General features: G+C 35.3%; 1 protein-coding gene and 1 long non-coding RNA gene across 12 annotated transcripts in view; both read left to right on the top strand.

The window, feature by feature from the left end:
• The window catches only part of LOC105423461 (extracellular serine/threonine protein CG31145), a 450,620-nt gene that overhangs the window by 18,039 nt on the left and 411,628 nt on the right, over window positions 1–20,953 (top strand). The gene's annotated exons all lie outside the window — the stretch shown is intronic.
• On the top strand, window positions 12,483–14,958 carry LOC105423460 (uncharacterized). Its single transcript, XR_016140117.1, has 3 exons — window positions 12,483–13,442; window positions 13,715–13,923; window positions 14,199–14,958. It is a non-coding gene; the product is annotated as an uncharacterized LOC105423460 (long non-coding RNA).

Here is a 20,953-nt window from a genome sequence, read left to right as displayed (position 1 = left end):
ATTAATACAATTAATACAATTACTAAACAACAACGAGAAACATAGCCAATTTCTCGGCAAGCAGTCTTGGTTGCTAAATCTTTATATAAAATAAATTTAAATAACTATATTATCAACTACGTGCCACTTAATTTTAGCAGATTTTCAACGTAGTGGTTCTATAATAATTCGATAATTAAATTCGATAATTAAATATATTGATATCGATTAAAAAATAGAACGGCGGCGAGACGCCCGTGACTCTATTTACGCGAGACTCCGGGATGAATTCGGTCTACATTTTCATATCTCAGCAATGACTGTATTGATTAAGTTTTAATTACACTTAATCGACAGCTGAGTATCAAATTATATAAGAAAAGTGTTTTTATTTTTTTTCTCCGTATTCTACAATCTGAGATATCGCGATGCAATCGTGACATAAAGTTCAAATTGGTAAATTTAAGAAACATCCTGATCATCGTCGTGACTCTCCTTTTTCTGTTGCAAGAGGCGCTAATGAATGTCTCTATGACAGCTTTTGCAGCGCTCATTTTTTTTATTTGATATGTCTTTGACAAATGTTTTTCGTGTGAAGTTGTATATATTGATTAATAAAACAGAAGATATAACGTGTGTCACATATAATAGTAAGTAATATTGTAATATTGTAAGTAATATTGTAATAATATATAATACATTGAAGAAATAGAAATAGAAATAGAAAAGAAATAGAAATAGAAATAGAATTAGATTTTTATAACAAATTAAATTATTAGATTTTTATTAAAATCTTAAATCTTAAAATGTCGCACTCGCGGCGGGTTCGCTCGCGTCACTCTCGCGCAAAGAAAGGAAGAGACGATTAAAAAGGAAACACACTTTATTAAACACTAAGCACAGGAGCGATAACAAGAGCTTCACGCAGTTAAATAATAATAATTCGTCGCGACACAACTCAAACTCGCGCGCCGCGCCGATGACTGTCTCGTCAAAACAACCATTTGACAACCACTTGACGAGTGCGTCGGCAAGGAATGATCTTAAAGTTGGAAATGTATAAGGGTAGCGTCGAGCGGAACACCGCTCGGTCGTAACATTACCCCCCTCCTCTTTGAAATTGTCGTCCTGACAGTTCCAGAGAACTCCCTCACAGAAAAATCGGCTTCTTCTTCTTCCATGGTGAAGCTCTCAGGGAATTTGTCGGCTTCCTGCTCTACCCCGAGCTGCTGCTGCGAGTTACCGAGCGCCGAACCAGTCCCAAACTTCACCCTTCCCGGAAGTTCCGTGCCGCTGCGAGGTCAACTTCCCTCTTCTTTCTTCTTGATGCTTTTTTAACTTGTGCTTATGTCTTGCGCACTTCTCTCTTGAATCTTCGGACAAGGGGGGGGGAAAGCTTCCGGACCCTTTCGTTCTTACGGACATCCCAAGTCCCCGCCTTGGCATTTGCCCTAAGTCACTCGGAAAACTGGTTCAAAAAAAACCGAGGGCGAGGCGGACTTCTTAAAAAAAGGATTTCCTTAGCCGGATGTTCGGGTAGATAGTAGAAGATCTTCCTCTTAAGCGATGCCAACTAACTTCAAACACATTTCAAGAAACACAACTTCAAGAAACACAAACATAAAGTATCTATAGTTTCTACTACTATTTCTACTACTAAAGAACTTTTTTTTTAAACTTATCTCTTTACATATCTCTGTACATATTTTTTTATACACTTACAGATCAGTTTCGATTCTTTTCCTTTCCTCAAATGGAGCTAATCTACCTAAATGTACTATCTTATTTTTATGCCTTTTCGTTTTTCGAATGCAATAAACTACATCGTTCATTTTTCTAATCACCTCAAGGTTCTTCCCAACTACTTTGCAACTTGGGAGCTACCTCGCATTTTTTGAGGATTATAAAACCAAACTTTCTGGTCAGGCATAAAATTCAATCGCCTATCCTTCCGATCATAATTCATTTTTGCGACCTTAAATTCATACGTTGACTCGCAACATTATGGATATTAATCATTCTCTCCCTTAATCTAAATGAATATTTTCCTTCTTGGGGAACATCATCGGTTTCAGGAGGACAACTACGAAGAAGATCTAATGGCAATCTTAAATCTTTCTCTATCCAAATTCAACTCTGCAAGAGTAAAACCTGTGACTTCATGCTTAGAAGATCTATAAGCTAATAATCTTAAAGAGATCCAACAATCCCAATCTCTCTGATTTTCTGAAACAAATTTAGATAAATAATTTAACAAAGTCTGATGTTGTCATTTCACCTGACCATTAGATTGTGGATGAAGAGGAGTAGTGCGAGTTTTCTTTATCCTAAAATTCGACATAACTCCTGAAACATTCGCGATTCGAAATTCCTTCCTTGATCCGTATGTATCTCCAATGGCTGGATACTATTTGACTTATAAAGACTTCCGCTACCGTACAGGCTTATTTTTCAGTGGAAAAGCTTCCACCCATTTTGAAAAACAATCAGTAACTACTACTACTACTACTACTACTACTACTACTACTACTACTACTACTAATAAATATTTATTTCCGAAAAAAGAAATCGGTAAGGGGCCTAACACATCCATCTGCACTTTCTCAAAGGAGCATCTATATTATAAATCTGAAAAATAGATTTTCCCTTTCCAGCAGGACCTTTTTTAGCTACACAAACTTTGCAGGTCCTGATCTAATGTTCCACATCTTGCTTGCAAGTTGCCTAAAAGAAACGCTTCCGAATCTTTTCAAGAGTTTTATTTTCTCCAAAATGTCTCCCTGTAGGAGAATCATGAGTCTCTTCCAAAACCTGTTGCATCATTTTATGAGGAACAACAATTTGAAGAATAACAGTTTTTAAATCAGGAAACTCCAATTTCCTACAAAAAACTCCTTAATAACCAAAGAATCCCATTGAGACCAATAAATTTTCGAAGAAGCATTCCCGGAAATAATCTCATGTTGAAGAGGGCGTCTACCTATTTCCTTACTTCGAAAAATTTCAACAATTGAAGGATCTTTTGCGCTGACTGCCAATCTTTCTCTTCCCTCTAAAACTATCCTTCTTAAATATTCCCCTTTGTTTTCCTCCTCTTTTCTTTCCACTCTAGCGCAATAATTGCAGTCACCTTCCGCACAGGGGCGTCTTGACAATCCATCAGTGTTTCCATGCATTTCCCTGCTCGATGAGAAATTTCAAAATTATATTGCTGAAGATGTTCCAACCAGCAGGTCAACTGACCTTCCAGTTTCCTAAAAAACATCAACCAACAGAGAAAAACATGGTCAATTCTTATTAAGAATTCTCATCCATATAAATAATGATGAAAACTTTTCAAAGAGTCAACTATAGATAACTCTCTTCGAGTTACACAATAATTTCTTTCAGCTTTACTTAAAATCCTACTAAAATAAGCAATTATTCTCTCCTTTCCTTCTTGAATCTGGGATAAAACAGCACTAATGCCATGATTCGAGGCGTCAGTATCCAAAATGAATTTTCTTGTCTCAATTGGAAAGGATAAAACAGGGAAGAAATCAAATATCGCTTAAGCTTTACAAATTACTCCTGACAATGTTCATCCCAAACAAATCTATACTGTTTCTCTGTCAAGGAAAATAGGGGTTTTGCAATTTGCGAAAATCCTTTAACAAATTTTCTATAATAGGAGCATAATCCTAAGAAACTACGAACTTGTTTCTTATTCCGCGAAACAGGATACCAATTTTTGATATCATGTTTTTTGTAGAAACAATGAAACGATTTTTCAAATAAAAATGAACTACAAAATAAAATGTATTTCAATGTAAAGCTCTTTTTATTTTATTAAATTAGAAGTTGGCGCTAGTTCTTCATATCACATCTTTTGTACCAATATGAAATTTATTATTAAAAAGACTTTTGTAGATGGAAATTTTTGTATAAAATTCTTTCTTTTACATAAATAAAAAAACGGGCGTGTAAACTTGGCGTTATTTTTTACTTTATTTTATTTAAAAGATAATTTTATTAGGTATATATATATATATATATATATTTGCGTGCGTGCGTGCGTGCGTGTGTACATACATACACCATGTAAGTGGTCGGCATACTGGAATATTTTTAAAAATATGAGTTTTATCAAAAAATGTTGCAGAAGAAAGTTGTATTGTTTGAGGGAGCCATAAAATGATGTCATCTTGAATAGACATTTAATCTTGATTTAATCTTGAATAGACATTTGAAAATCACCTCCAATTTAAGTTACCTTCAATTTCTTAAATTAAATATCCTGTTTCCATATATAATACTACTATATGGAGCGAAGCTCCATTGAGCTCTATAGTATACTGGAGTGAGTCTTTAAGGAGCGGAGATGTCTCACTTACTAGAAAAAGACAACATGCAAATTGGTATCGCTCTCTTTGTCAAGAGATTCTCGGATTGGTTAATGTTATTCTCCTACCATAAATTCAATCGCCAATAAATTTTGTAAGCTCATCATTTATTCGTATAATATTTTGTCTTAATAAAATCAGTGAGATAAAATGGTGAGATATTGTTATATCTTCAACAAGAAATAAGAAACAAGAATGAAAATCTTTACATAAGTAAGTTACAAATGTAAATAAATTTTAATGTGGGTCATTTTATGTCTCTGAAATTTGAGTCATCAGCTTACATTAACAATAATAATCTTAATATAACGTTGGTGCAATCGAGCCTTAAGTTCTTTTAATAAAAAAAAAGATCTGTTTATTTTGCCACGCTTGCGCATTAACAATTATTGAACACTGCTCCCACTTTTTCCATTAGAGTCAATAGCTGTCCATCTTCTTCAGTGTTGGGTTTACTCCCGTTTATAGAAAAACTGCTCCATTAGCCATATAATGGTATTACATATATGCCTATTTCTCATTGCATATTCTTGTAGCTTACCTCTTCAAAGTTATAATAAAGTATTCAGTAAATACTTTTTGTTGAGTTATAAGGCTTGAATTTAATATGCAATTTGACATAAAGTATAAAATATTTTATAAACTATTCATTTTTTGGCAACTATATTTTAATACTTTTATGCACAAAATAATAAGAATCAATTGGTGTAAAGAAAATACATAGTTGCTATTTAAAAAAATGGAGGTTTGCAATATGCAACAACGTATTTCTTTTGAAAAACAACTATTTTCTTTACACTAAGTGATTTATCTCATTATGTGCATAAAAGTATTAAGATACAGTCGCCAAAATGAATTGTTTAAGAGATATTTTATATTTTATGTTAAATTGCACATCAAATTCAAGTCTCATCATTTAGAAAATATTTACTGAATACTTTATTATAATATTTTGAAGAGATAAGCTACAAAAATATGCAATGAGAAATAGGATGTTTTATTTAAAAAATTGAAGGTGACCTTTACATGACTTTCAAATGATTATTTAAGGTTAAATCTATTCTCTTATTGTTCCGTCGAAATCATATAATTTTTGTCTGCAACATTTTTTAATCAAACTCATATTTTTCAAAATATTTTAATATGTCCTAAACTTTTTGTTATACCCTATATATAGATAGATACAGAGTATTCGAAAAGAATGGAACCTCCCTATGATCTCCAAAAGTACGCACTTTCAGGGAAAATAATCCCTAAAAGGGAATAAAAGTTGTAGGAGTCGTGAAGGATTATTTTTTGGTAGCCTTACACTTGACCTTGAACTTGATCTTGAGAGTCATATGAAAATCAACATTGAAGTTTAAATGGAAACCCTCTTTTTTGATCTTGGGTTGGAAAAAGACGGGAAATTTTAACGTTCAGATACGTTGTTATGGTCAAAGTAATTCCTAAGGGTCATTTGAAGATCAAAATGAAGGTCAATTAGTGACAGTCACAGAATGAGATTATTAAATATTATAATTGTTAATAAACGATTAGTGAATGGAATTATTAATAAATATTGAATACTAATATCCCAGGATCCCTGATACCCCTAATGGAAAAAATATACATTAAACAATGGAACATTGGAGATATCTCTATTCGAGAATTTTCAAAAATTTTCTATGCCAATTGAGAAAAAAACTACATGTATCTATAAGGAACAATCAACTGAAAACTTTTCCTGTCTTTATTAATAATCTCATTCATTATTGATTGATTAATTCTTGATCACTAAGACTTATTTCGGAACATTTATTTGAAAATTTTTCCTTATTTTTAATTTAAAATGGTTGAGCTTTCTGAATGTCTTTATTGATGATGAAAGGATGAGGTGATCGGCAAAGGGATTATAAACAAGTCATTCGGCTATTTAATGAAACTTTCTGCAATAAAAATAACAGAATCTCAAAGACTACTGTAGTGCATACTATCCAACGTTTTGAGGAAATTAGTAATGTTAGAAACTGTCCAAAATCTGGTAGACTTGCTACAGCAACAAACGAAAATAAAGCATTGGATATTTTACAATCTTTTGTCGAAGACCCCCATACTTCTATAAATCGCGTTGCACAACAACGAAATTGGAGCTGCATTTATTCATAAGATCTTCAAAAAAAAAAAAATAGATGGCATCCATACAAACTCCATTTGATCCAAGAATTATCTAAGGATTTTGATAGACGCGTGCAGTTTTGCGACCTTATGATGAAAATGATCATTGATGATCCTTTATTTCTTGATAATATTGTTTTCTCCGATGAAGTTATATTTGAATGGAAATGTAAATAGACATAACTATAGCTACTGGAACGATATTCCTCTGGATGAGAGAAAATCATACTCAGCACTTATAATATGGGCTAGTATTTTTAGGGGTAGACCAGTCTTTTCTTCATAGAAGACAATTTAACAACTCAAATGTATGAAGTCATGCTTCGGAAACAAATTATACTAGCTATACAAGAAATAGCTGATCGAAATTTGGATGACATTTATTTCCAGCAAGATGGAGTTCCTCCTCCTCCTCTTCATTATGATGTTAATGTACATCAATATTTGGATAGGATCTTTCCTGATAAGTGGATAGGACGAAGAGGTCACATTAAGTGATTATCTCGATTTCCGGACTTGAATCCACTTGACTACTTTTTTTGGAAATTGTTAGATTGTTAGATCGAGATTCGAATTACTTACATACCTAATTGAATAAAAGTTAGATAGATAGATGGCAATAGCCAGGTATTAGGCAGGTACGTGCGATTTGCGCGATTGAGTGGCAGTCGAATTTGTCTCGTCATAACGAGCAGCAGTTATTCTTCCAAAATATTCCAAGATTATTATTTGTTCTTTATAATTAATAGACATTTTGTAAGCATACTACACAAGTTCTCGGATCTCTTCCATACATAATAAAATTTCTGGCGACGAAGATATTGGAAATTCGCATATTTTTCAAAAATTCTGTTTGTATTGCAAAATTGATCAAGAAACGCTCGCTCTTATTTCGTTATAACCATTGTGCAAAAATACACGCACGACCTGGAACATTACATGGAACGTTACATGAAAATACATTAAGGAATTTGGAGGACACTGCTTGAATGTATATACACTTTCTATTCTTTCTACAAGATTACAGAATACGTTATAAATTTGAAATAAATTATGGCTCAAGTAACGCAAAGTAACGCCGACAAACCTGCTCTGGGATCTTTTGCTATTGAAGCATTTGAACCAAACGTTACTATTTGTACTAACGTTACTATAAAAGGTGGTTGCGTTTCCAAGGTGCATTTGTGATTTTTGGTATCAAGGATCACACGATAATTACATTATGTTGGGTCTGTGATTTTTAATGTTCTGTGCGATCGACTTGATCCAGTCGATCCCTTTGTGCAGCCATATAAGATTTTGCAGATGGTGCAGAAATTGAAGAAATTTTACGTTCCTGCACCTTTGGAAATTTCGGAAAACTACAAATTCCATCAGAGAAAGCAGTTTGAGGGCGAGTCGGTGCAACAGTTTGTCGCTGCCCTCCATAAACTCAGCATTGCAAATTCGGTTATCTAAAGACAGCGTTACGCAACCAACTAGTTTTTGGTCTTTCAAATAAGAAAGCTCAAGCCCATCTAAAGAAGGACCCAGATTTTAATAAAACCGTTAAGGTAGCAGTTATCCATGAAAAAGGAACGGAAGAAATAAAAGCGACATCTTCATCTTCGACTACTTAAAAGCAAACAAGAAACCAGGAAGTTTGATAGATAGACGATCGAAATACGAAACTCGAAAATTCGATAATAAATTTACTCCTAGTAATAAGTCGCGTCCTAAAAATACAAATAATTCTAATAATACTTCATAAAATGTTATAGATAAATAAATGTTATAGATAAATTTTTATAGATGTGGGAAGCCACATCTAGCTACACATTGTACTCTGAATCGAAATATTCGCTGTAATAATAATGGCTGCGGCAAACACGGTCATTTGCGTTCAATCTGTTTTAGAAATTCAATTGCTACAAATCAATTAGAAGAAATCTCAGTCTGGAACATACAAGTTTTCGAGAAAAATTCGAAACTATACTTAAAGTTAACAGCAAAGCGAAAAAATTTGAAGTGGACACTAGAGCAGCAGTTACCGTTATGAATAAGTCCGAGGTAAAAAAGTTGTTTCAGGGCGAATTGGTTCATCCTACAACCTCTGGTTACATATTGCGGACGTACGCTCAAAAGTTCAAGATTCATCTCCATAAGCATTAAATTCTGATATAAAGAAATTAAATTTGTACTTAGTTGATAATTATAAGAAACCGCTATTAGGCCGAGAATGGGGCTCAGACAATTAAATTATTATGATTTACTTTCAAGTGTTACATAGTTGAATAATCTAACTGAAAATTGTCAAAGTAAATTGCAAACACTAATAAATAAATACCAGAAGTTACGTTCTTCAGATTTTTCGTCTATTAAAAATATACAAGTTAAGTTTGAAGCCAGGTAGTATTCCAGTTTTTATGAAAGCGCGTTCGATTCCTTTTAAATTATTGCCATTAATAGAACAAGAATTAGATAATATAAAAAATACCAGAATAATTGAAAAAGTCGAAACTTCTAAATGGGCTATTGTACCTATTCTAAAACGAGACGGAAGAATTCGTATATGCGGGGATTAGTTACAAGTTACATTAAATCCGCAATTACAAATTCACGATCACTCGTTACCTACAATCGATGAACTGTTTGCTAAATCGCGAACGGGAATAAATTTTCAAAAATTGATTTTAAGCAAGCGTATCTGTAATTAGAAATCGCTCCCGAAGATCACGAACTATTAACTATTAGTACGTGCAAGGGTCTGTATAAAGTAAACAGGATGTACGATATTGCGCCGGGTCTCACAATCTGGCAACGCGAAATTGAAAAAATTCTTCAAAGAATAGCAGGCGTTGCAATTTTCTTCGATATTGTCATTATGGGGGAAACAAATTCTACACATTTAGCAAGACTCGAAGAAGTACTTGATAGGTTACATCGTTATAATGTTCGTATAAATTTAGATAAATCTACGTTTTTCATGGATAAAATATATTACTGCGGATACGTAATAGATAGAAAAGGCATACATAAAGATACACAAAAGATGCTTGCCATTAGTAAAATGCCTAGATCTAAAAATACATCTGAAGTTCGCATTTTTGTTGGTATGATAAATACTACGGTCGATTTATACAAAACCTCAGTTCAATATGGCGTCCTTTAAATAAATTGTTATGTAAGGGTACACCCTTCATTTAATCAAAAGATTGCGAATCAGCTTTTCAAGCTAAAATTTACGAATAAGCAAGTTCTAGCTCATTTCGATTCGAAACTTCCATTAATTTTAACTAATTTTACCGATGTAAGATCATATGGAGTCGGTGCAGTTTTATCCCATTCATACTCTGATGGAAAAAGGGTCATTCAATTCGCATCTCAAACTTTATCGAATGTTCAATTAAAATATTCTCAAATTGATAAAGAAGTATATGCAATAATTTTCGGTATAAAAAAATTTTTCCAATTTTTATATGGAAATAAATTTACGTTGATAACAGACCATCGTCCTTTAATACAAATTTTTTCACGAAGAAGGATTTACCTATATACACAGCTATGCGTATGCAACATTATGCCATCTTTCTACAAGGGTTTAATTACCGATTATTCAATACTGCAAATCCGAAAATCATGCAAATGCAGATTGCTTATTAAGACGACCGCTAAAATCGTCAAATCAAATTGCGGACATAGTTGATGCGTTTCAATTAGAACTTATCGATACACTTCCTGTTTACGGCAAATAAAATTGCGATTGAAACAAAGAAAGATAGCGAATGTAGCACGCTTACAAAATGTTTATTAATTATAAAAAGAACAAATAATAATCTTGGAATATTTTGGAAGAATAACTGCTGCCGATCGCTATGACGAAACGAATTCGATTGTCACTCAGTCGCGCAAATCGCACGCACCTGCCTAATACTTGCCTAATGTCACCTATCTATCTAATTTTTATTCAATTAGGTGTGTAATTCGACCGTATCTAACACCCTCTCTTCTTATAAAAGAAAATTCTTATTTCGGTATGTAGTAGTCTGGATGCTTCTTTTTCCTGATTGAGATCCACCGTTGAATTGGTCGCGTCACAGTCATCTCGATTTGATTAGAAGTAAAATGTTGCGATTCTTCTTGTTCTACGTGAACTTCTTCGGAGGTACTTTGTTGACGTATCAATCCTATCATTGTTTAGAAAAAGAATACTTTCTTCTATTGAACATATTTGGTTTATATCTGGTCCATGTAAGATTTTCATCTAAATGAATTGTGTAATGCAATTTCCTTACTCTTGCAGCAATTCTATCGAATTTCCATTTTTCGCCTGAAGAGTAATTTCGGCATGCAATTCTTTCTCCGTAAATAAAAAATTTAGTAATCTTACTCGCATCAATAGCCGTAATTAGCCTCTTTTTTAGTTGGAATCATTAAATCTAATCTTGTGAATAATTTCCGAATGAGTCGGATTTCCCCCATAACAGGAATATTTGAAAAGTAAGATTTACATCACCAAACCTCAAGATTTAGATGATTTGCGACAAAGGAAAGTTCATAAGATAATCTTATGCCACAACAAATTTACAGAAATGCCGTTTCATGTTTTTATAACAGATTAGCGCATTGCCAGACAATTCAAGGACAACAATTTGAATATTTAATATGAGTTATTTTGGTGATATACTGGCCAGGTCTGTGAATCTTGTCTTAAGTGACTGAATCTATATCCAAATCGACCTCAAGTTCAAGGTCAAGTTTAAGGCTACCAAAAGATAATCCTTCATACAACTCTTATTCAAGTCATTTTCCTTAAAAATGCATACTTCTGCAGATCATAAAGCGCGCGCGCGTGTATATATATATATATATATATATTTATGATTTTGTGTGTGTGTGTGTGTGTGTGTGTGGGGGGGGGGGGGGAAGAGTATACAGGATGTTCCAGAATTACCAGAGGACCTTTTCGATCGGATTCTTGGAAAAATATAAGACGAAAATCCTAATACGAAAATGTCGAGATTATAATACTTTTCAAATTATAAACGAATAAAGAGCAGCTAAATTTGTGCACTCAGATTATAGCAGCTAGATTTCATGTACTCAAGTATGTTATATCATATGGTAGTGAGGAGTGCCTGCTCATGACATACTTCATTTAACAGTTTTGACAATTCGATGTATGACTTAATATTAATTCTTGTGTATTTGATGAATTGAAATTAAATTATCACAGACAAGCAAGACAGCTTAAAAGTGATTTCCTTATCGTTATATGCGAAATTATATTAATATTTAAAAAAATGAGTCAATATACAAGAGCACCTTGTATACACACGCACACATGCACGCACACACACACACACACACACACACACACACACACACACACACACACACGCGCGCGCGCGCGCGCGGTGAGATAGGACCGCTCAGTGAGACACGCGTTCGCCGTCGCTAGACATACGTGGAATTGTTTTGTATTTTATTTTGTATCTCTTGCGAATTAACTAGACTTAGAAGACTTCTTTGAAAATTAATTTATTCCTTGGTCAAATATACAGAGAGATTGGCGGGTTTGATTCCTTAGCCCTTCGCGGCGACAATTTAACCGATTCGCTAAACTACAGAGAGATCGGCGATAATTATTCTTTGACTTGTCTTGGCGACTACTCGACTAACGGATTCTGCCTTTTTGATAATGAGCGAAAAATTAAGCTCTTGGTAGTTTTTATAAACGCAGATCTTCAACTCTATCTTCTCCTGGATGGATATTTTCAACTCGGCCAATGACCCATTAAAATGGTGAGAGTCCTTGTTGTTTAATCAACACGATTTGTCCAGTTTTTAGTCGGTCATCTTTATTGACCTTCCATTTTTGCCGTTGTTGCAATTGATTGAGGTATTCCAAGCTCCAACGATTCCAGAAATGTTGTCGGAGTTGCTCCACTCGTTGCCAACAGATTAGGCGAGTCTCGTTGATGTCTGCTAAATCATGGCATAAAAAACTTCAGTTCATCACCAATTAAAAAATGACCGGGAGTAATATAGCGTAAGTCATTCGGATCTGAGCTTAACATAGTTAACGGTCAAGAATTAAGTACGGCCTTCGCACAATACTATCTGTAATTCTTCAAATGTAAGATGTGCATTACTGACGACTCGATGCAAGTGCTTCTTCACTGATTTAATCGCGGTCTCAAAATCCACCGAAATGTGGAACATTAGGAGGAATGAACTGCCAAGATATTTTTAAAAATTATCGCGTAAAAATTATTTTATTCTTTCTTGGGTTTGTTTTGTTTTAAGAAAGTCATTGTAGAATTTTGCTAATTGACGCGATGCACCAATGAACGTAGTTTCATTGTCTGAGTATATGGAGATCGGCATTCTCCCGCGTGATATGAAACATTTTAATGATGCTAGAAATGACTCAGCCGTTAAATCGCTGACTAATTCAATATATATCCCCTTGGTTGCCAAACATATAAATATACATATGTATGCCTTGTGATTACGCGAGTTACGTCGCTTACTCTCGTGACGGGACCTGCATAGTCCTGTTATGTCTGAACTTCACGAATTCTTCTCTTTCGGAGAAAGATAACGGTTGCTAATCGACAAACAAAAATGCTTCAAACGATCTAGAAAAACTTTCTTTTTTATTACCGAAAACGCAAGACTCTGAAAAAATGCACAGAATTCCTCTCGAGACACGTCCTGTCATCAAATCGTTTGGAAACAACAATTTTTTGTGGACAACAGTCTCGCCAGCGCCAAAAGATTTATAGCACCCATAGATTTAGGATTTATAGCATTCATTAATAAAATTGGAAATACTAACAAAATCGAAATTCCTGACGCATGAGAAACGCATCGAGATCGTTCAAGGCCGAAACTGGAGGGGAGACTAAGAAAACGCCAATCAGGAGAAAGCAGCCGTTGGTGAATATACCAATAGATAATTAAGGATGTGGAACGATGGATGAAATTTTCATAAACTAAATAATTTCGTCATTCGCCGGGAAAACCGGAAACATAAAAACAATCACGATCCACTGAATGCCGCTCCCCTCCTTTCTCTACACTCCCCTACACTTCCCTATACCCTACACTTCCCTACACGTGATTTTTCCGAACTCATGATTTTTTCGAACTATCATTTAAAAATTAACATAGAGATCCATCACGCCCTCAGATCTTTCTCACTCTTCCAGAACCCTACATAAACCTCGATTTAGAGCAGATCTTTCTCTTCTTTTTCTTACCTTCCCGAGGAGAGCATCATCTGGAGCAGTCGACGAAACCTCTTTTTAACAGTATTAGAGTCTGTGCGCGATCTAAAAATCTCGTTGTGAATCTCCAGCAAGGGATCCCGCCAACCAACAGTTTCACAGCCTACGACTTGTGCCCCGCAACAACAAAAGTAAGTTTCGTCGTAATCATTTTCTTTCCGCGTTTGGTTCTTTCCCGTTTGGTTCGCATTTTCTAACTTTTTTCCTTTCTTAAATCATCCTCACACTCCAGCTGCGAATCCATAAGATTCGCATGCCGTTGATATTTTCGGTGAAAATTCATTTCCTAATTCCAACTACTGCTCCATTAAAATTGGCAAGCCGCCGATTAATTCGGTGAAGCTGCCTTGCCCGACTCCTTAATATTTTTACCTCGTTGAAAACCCTCTCTCTAATTCTATTTTAGATTTTGATAGTGGACCAAACGATAATATCTGCCAACACCGCAAAGAACCGAACAAACGGGAGTTAAGACATCTTCGGGAGAAGCAAAATAAGCTCGTCACGAAAATGAACGCGCCGTCCAGCTTACGGAACACCTAATTGAGGTGGAACTTAAGCTCGCAACCCTAACGTTAGAAGACTACCACCGCTCTCCGCTCCGCGGCAGAATTCGAGTGCAGTGTACTTCAAAAAATTTTGATTTGGAAAAATTCTACAACCTTGTTCGACAATTCCCTCAATCCCCCGTACCTCCGGGACTCTTTTACGTAAAATGCCGGTTTAAACCTACACCCAAATTTTGGGAGGAAATCTCTAAACGCCAATCCCATCACGCTATGTACATTTCCCTATGTACATTTCTCATGACCCTCTTCCTTATCTTGTACCCGCTAAATGCTTCTCCAGAGCGCATCCTAATTCTCTGCCACATCTTGCGCCCGATCCTATCGATATGTTCGCCCTATCGATGTTAATATCATAACGAAATTCTTATCTCATCTCGAATAGAAATCTTGTAAATCGCGAAGTCACGATTATGTATCGTAAAATTTTCACGTATTTAATAGCATCTACGCCTTTGTACCGCTTTTGTAATTTAGATCCATGTCATTCTGTTTTCTTAATCTTGAATAATTAGTATTGTTATTGATGTGAATGTAAACTCAAGCTCCGTTTATGTATTTCTTTTCTTTCTTTTACTTATTAAATTGTTGTTAAATTGAGTTACGTTTAAATTATTTAAACCTCGTCAATTCCCAGCCTCGAAGATCGCACGAGGTCTTATCCCAGGTTAAAAAGATTCGGTTCTCTGACCAAAAGCGGATCACCGACCTCTCTAGCGTAAGGTGTTATAGCGACGTTGATCCCTGTGTAAAAGGTGCGTTCAACATCTCAACGACCTGAGAAAATAGAAAGTAGTTCCTTACGTCTACCCGAGTTCTTTCTCTTGATCTAATTTCTCTTCTTTCGAAGCTCGGACGTAACAGTCCACACCATAATATGAAAATGGACGTGATGGTGTTACTCTCGGAGACGGCAAAACTCTCATTTCTGCTTTTGATGTTACCGGTTTCTGATGTTATGTTTAAAACAAATGATACAATTTTGAATAATCCTTCGAGTGATTGAACAGAGGCCGAAAATTCTGCCTAACTGTGGCTATGGTATCCTGCAATCCTGCGTTCAGGGTTCTCTTTCTATAATCAACTGTGTGAGTCTATGATTTTTTGGAAGTAGAATTGGATGCCGTGCATCATATAACAACCGAGAATGTTTCAATCTCCCCCCAACACGAACTAAACCACAGTCCATAAACGGCAACAATGAAATGAGCAAACTTGAAGAAGTAAAAGCGCTTCCCCTTTCCAAAGGCTTATACTCATTAGGAAATATTTCCTTTTGCATTGTTCGGCGTAAAATGGTCAATGCCTCCGTAATCTCTCCATGTGACACAAAGAAATCTGATTTCGTCAATGACTTACGAAATCTTAAATAAGCCAAGATTCAACAGATTCTACTTAAATTTGAAAATTTATAAAGTAGTTCTGGAATTACATGTAGCAGTCATGATTATCTTTCGTAATTCTGGTAGGGCAAGTTCTGACCGAAGTAGCCATGTGTTTGGCAAATATTCTTTGTTTTTAAAAAATTCGGTCCATGCCACCACAACGAAGAATCAATTAACTCACGTGGACTTATATCACAAGACAACAAATCTGTCGGATTCTCAGCTGACGAAACTTGATGCCAAACTGCGCCATTCGTCAATTTTTGTATTTTGCCAATGCGATTCGCAATTCGAAAATAGCCCATTTCCTTAAACATGATGAAATCCATGTCAACACAATGGTAGACTCTAATCACAACACAGTTTCATTCGCCGTTAATTCAAAAGATAAATTTACTTTTCCGAGCAATTGTGTTAACAATAATGCCACACAAAGTTCCAAGGAAGAGAAATAGTTTTTAATGGTGCGACTCTACTTTTTGAACATAATAAATTGCTATGAAATCCTTCATCTGCGACTCTATATCGAATATAAATACACGCACCATAAACACTTGACTGGCATCACAAAATCTATGCACTTGAATATCCTTGAAGTCGCTATAAGACTTGACGCAACGTGGTATGATTAAATTGTTTAAATCATACAACTGACTTCTTAATATAGATCATTTTAAATGTTCAACGGAACTGATTCATCCCAGTGAATTATTAGCTGCCAAATTTCTTGCATTAATAATTTTAGAGTAATAATTACTGGCTTCAGCAAGCCCATTGGATCGAATAATTTTGCAATGTGTGATAAAATCGTATGTTTAATAGTTCGAACCGTAGATAGTTCTAATTCAATAATAAAATTGAAGGTATCGGTAGATGGATTCCAAAGAACACCGAGAATTCGTGAAGTAGCGTCATTATCGATTTTTACTAAGCCCGTGTTCTTATGTGTTCGTGCACATGATTTAATATATTAGATGTACAAAAAAGTTCTGAGCTCTTTTTTTGTAAAATTTAATCTTTATTCAAAAACAAACAAAAAAATATTAATCAGCGAAAGATTCGTCGTTTCATCAACGATCTTTTGCCATCTTTCGGGTAGCTTGCGAATTCCTTGACGATAGAAGCTCACCGGCTTCGAAGCGATAAAGTCATCAATGCATTTTCGTATCTCTTCAAATCTCACGAAATGTGTGCCAAATCAGCCAAATGATGCTGCAGCGACCGGAATAGGTAGTAATCGGAAGGCGCCATGTCTGGACTATACGCCGTGTGCGGGAGGAGTTCCCAGCCTAACGCAAAGATATGGTCCTGAGTCGCTTTCGCAACATGTGGTCGAGCATTATCATGAAGCAAGATCACTTTACGACGTCCTTGGCCAGTAAATGGCTTCTTTTCTTCTAATGCATCGCTCAAATTGGTCAATTGTTGTTGGTAGCGGTCTGCCGTGATTTCACCTGATTGTAACGAGACATCGTTACAATACAACACATCTTTCTAATCCCACCAGATACAGAGCAAAATCTTCTTGGCATGGATATTGGGCTTTGGCGTCGATATCGAAGGTTGACCAGGGTCAACCCATGATTTTCTACGTTTAGGGTTATCATAAAGAATCCACTTTTCATCGCCTGTAATGATTTTGTGCAGAAAATTTTTTTTCCGGAACTTTGAAAGCAAAGTGAGTGCAGTGTCACGCCGACGATTTTTGTTGTTTTCGGACAATTTATGCGGAACCCATCTGCCTTCCTTCTGAACCTTTCCCATCGTATGTAAACGTACGAAAATGGTTTGCTGTGTAACGCCAAGCTGTTCTGCAAGCTCCTTTTCAGTTTACGCAGAGTTTATATCCAGCAGTGCTTGCAATTCGTCTGTTTCAATCTTTTGAGGGCGTCCAGTACGCAGTTCATCTTCGAGACTGAAATCTCCTTGGCGAAATTTTTGATACCATCTTTTACATGTAGTATGACTTACAGCGTTCTCTCCATATGCAGCACAAATCATTACAGTGGCTTCAGCAGCATTTTTCTTCAGATGAAACGCGAAGTGGATGGAAAATCGAATATGCTCTTTTGTTGTATTGTCATCGTGAACACTACTGATTTTTGAGGTTATGTGCATCAAATGTCAAACCGTATGGCATTTTAGAAGGCCAAATGTCAACGCTTTAAAACCGCAAAACGACGGGAAGATATATAAAATTTAAATTGTTATTTCGGTTGTATGAAATCTAAAGCTTAGAACTTTTTTGTACACCTAATATTAATATTATTTGCTGACCATTTGCTCAATTGAAATGAATCCTGACTTAAAAATTGATGATTTTGTTGCGTATTTTTATTATCATATCTAATGTATCTGCACCTGTCAGGATGTCATCAACATAAAAATCGCGATGCCTGGCACCAATAGGATACTCCCTTTCATATAACTCAGCCAATTTACTTAAGTGTAGATGCATAAATAACCGTGGATAGTTCATATGTCTGGATATCAAGATGGATTGTTTCGTCAAAGAATGTGTTGTAATTGCGTATGTTCCATTGAGGATAAAAGGTAATGCAGGTAATTCTTCGTTATTCTTGCTCTCAGAATTTAATAACGTCATATGACCAAGCGATAGATTTATTGGTAAGCATAAATTGATTGTATTATAATTTTAAACTTGAATCGCGAATCAATCTTTTTTCTACATTATAAAAACAACGTAAAGCTATGCTGCGTGAATCGCTGAGCATACTCAATTTATCTTCTCTAATAGGAAGCCTTACTATGATTCGTCCATCTGAATTTCGTGCTACGTTATTAATAAAATGTGCCTCACAAATTTGTTTATCGATAGAATACGAACCGCATGTACACGAAAATTCTTTTAGCGTATCCATTGGTGCGCCGCGAAAGTCCTCGGTTGCCTCCAATGTTTGGCATCAATGATTAAAAAATCTAACAATTGAGTAAACGTAGGCAATACTCTGTCTGTTGGAGAATTTTATCACTCTCGCGATGTCACGGTGTCTAGTTTCGATACGAGCAAATAAATGATTATATCGTCCAATGTATCAGTAGGACGTTGTAAAGCTTTTAATACGCGCATATACTTTATCGCTCCGTCCGCGATTCGACGCAACTCACTCGCGTTTTCTTGCAAAACATTCGAACAAGGCTCGCAAATGCGTCTGTACAATTATGCGCTTATTATCGTACCACTGTAACAAAGTCCATGCTATTTCATAATTTTGATTTGATAATTCTAACGACTGAATCACGTCAGAAGCATCGCCTGTGATGGACGATTTTAAATATTGAAACTTTTGAATATTAGTTAAATTATGATTATCGTTTATTACCGCGTTGAACATATCAAAAAAAGGAAAAAAAAGGAAATTTTCTCAAAAATCTTAGCAAATTCAATTTAGGCAAATGTATATGACAATTGGAATCGCTCCAGCCACAGAAAAGATAGACGACATAGTTGACGTTGTATTAACCGGAGACGCATTGCAAACTATGCCTTAATTTGGCTGTTAAACTAAAATACATTTCTTTAAATGAAATACGATCATCTATTTCTCCGTCACAAAGCGTCTTCAACTCAGACTGCGCTCGATCGTAATCAACCAATAAAGTGATAACTTTTTCTTATGTTCTTCTATACTTGCAATTATTTCATCCGATAGCTCCGTCATCGAATCAACGTAATTCTTCATACATGTGCATGTTGATTTTATCATAGTGCGTTTTTTCTTTAATATAACAATCTGTGCAGCTTGCGCTTGTGCAGTTTGCGTCTGTGCTTCTCGAGCCATTGCGAATTATAAATTATTAGTGATGCAATGACTAGGTACTTTCCTGCTACGATGCGTCGACTGAATGAATTCGTCCGATTTAAATCCGAACCTTGATGAGCTTCTCAAGATTGTTCTCGAATTGTGAAGTATTTTGGAGCTGACCTTACTTTCAACAGTCGTCCTCGTTTGAATTTAGAATGACCTTTGAATTATAGAATTCGGTTGTCGCCTGAGGTTGGTTGCACACAGGACGCAGCAAAGCGGCAAACGCGGTAGCCAATCACCGTCTTATTTTCTGATATGTACGAAGTTTTATATCAGAAAATAAAACGGTGATCAGCTACGTTTACCGCGTTGCCGCATTGCCGCTTTGCCGCGTCCTGTGTGCAACTAGCCTGACGATTCGCTAGCGGTTCTTTAAGATATGCAAATGACAAATCTACTTGCTGAATTCATCATACTTTAGAAGATGATGGAATGCAAAAAGGAAGCTAAAGGATATAAAAGATTATTTATAGAGGAGACTATTATTTATTCATAACGGAAAACCTGATTTGTGGATTTTTGATAGAAGTAAAACTTCTCCTCCCCTCCCCACTTTAACATTACATTACTTCTTAATCATGTTACTTAATAGTTTTTATTTTGTGCAAGGTCGAGTCTTATTTTTTTGTAGAGTTCCGTAACTGATATATAATTTGACGATATTATATTGTCTTTTCCGACTTTTTTAACTTATAACTTGGCGATCTCCAAGGTAATGTAATTATTTTTCACAATTTTGGTCATCTTTATTATCACATCTTTTCTTATTTTTTATATGTTATTACCATTCTTTTTCAATTATTTTCTTGATGTTGGTCAACGTTTACTAGTCATTATTGTTTATTTGATTATTCAGGGCCAACAATCAATTCTTAATTGTGACTTCGCATTGTATTACAATATAGTATCCTTTGTTTAAAGATATGTCATGATGCTGTTGCACAGGGTTTTTGACGCAATATCTACTTTAGCGTCAATTTACTGTATCACGAAGCAGAATTTTGGTTTCCCGACTCTTATTTTATCGATGACTGCGCCAAATAATGTGTAATTTATGTCCGCACGCAATTTTAATTTGTAACTATGATTTTTAATTTTTTACAATTTTTACCAACGGAATATATCTAATCCGTGAAATTTCCTTATATATTGACGTGTATTGTTAAGATCATTTTGTTTATTCAATTCTTGTTTTCGATTAATTTCAATTTTTATCACACTGAGAATGACCTAATATAAGGTCGGAACGACGTATGTTTTATTAGCTATGTGTTGGAGATCGCTGGGAACGAGGACCAGAATTGCTTCGCCTTTTTACTCAACATGTCTCAACTTTATTATTATGCTCTCACTGTACAACTGTCTCTCTCATTTCTCGCT

This window comes from Pogonomyrmex barbatus, unplaced genomic scaffold (assembly GCF_055798465.1).
Source record: "Pogonomyrmex barbatus isolate J1 unplaced genomic scaffold, ASM5579846v1 scaffold4, whole genome shotgun sequence".
NCBI classification, from domain to species: Eukaryota; Metazoa; Arthropoda; class Insecta; order Hymenoptera; family Formicidae; genus Pogonomyrmex; species Pogonomyrmex barbatus.
This window is presented reverse-complemented; position numbering and strand designations above follow the sequence as displayed.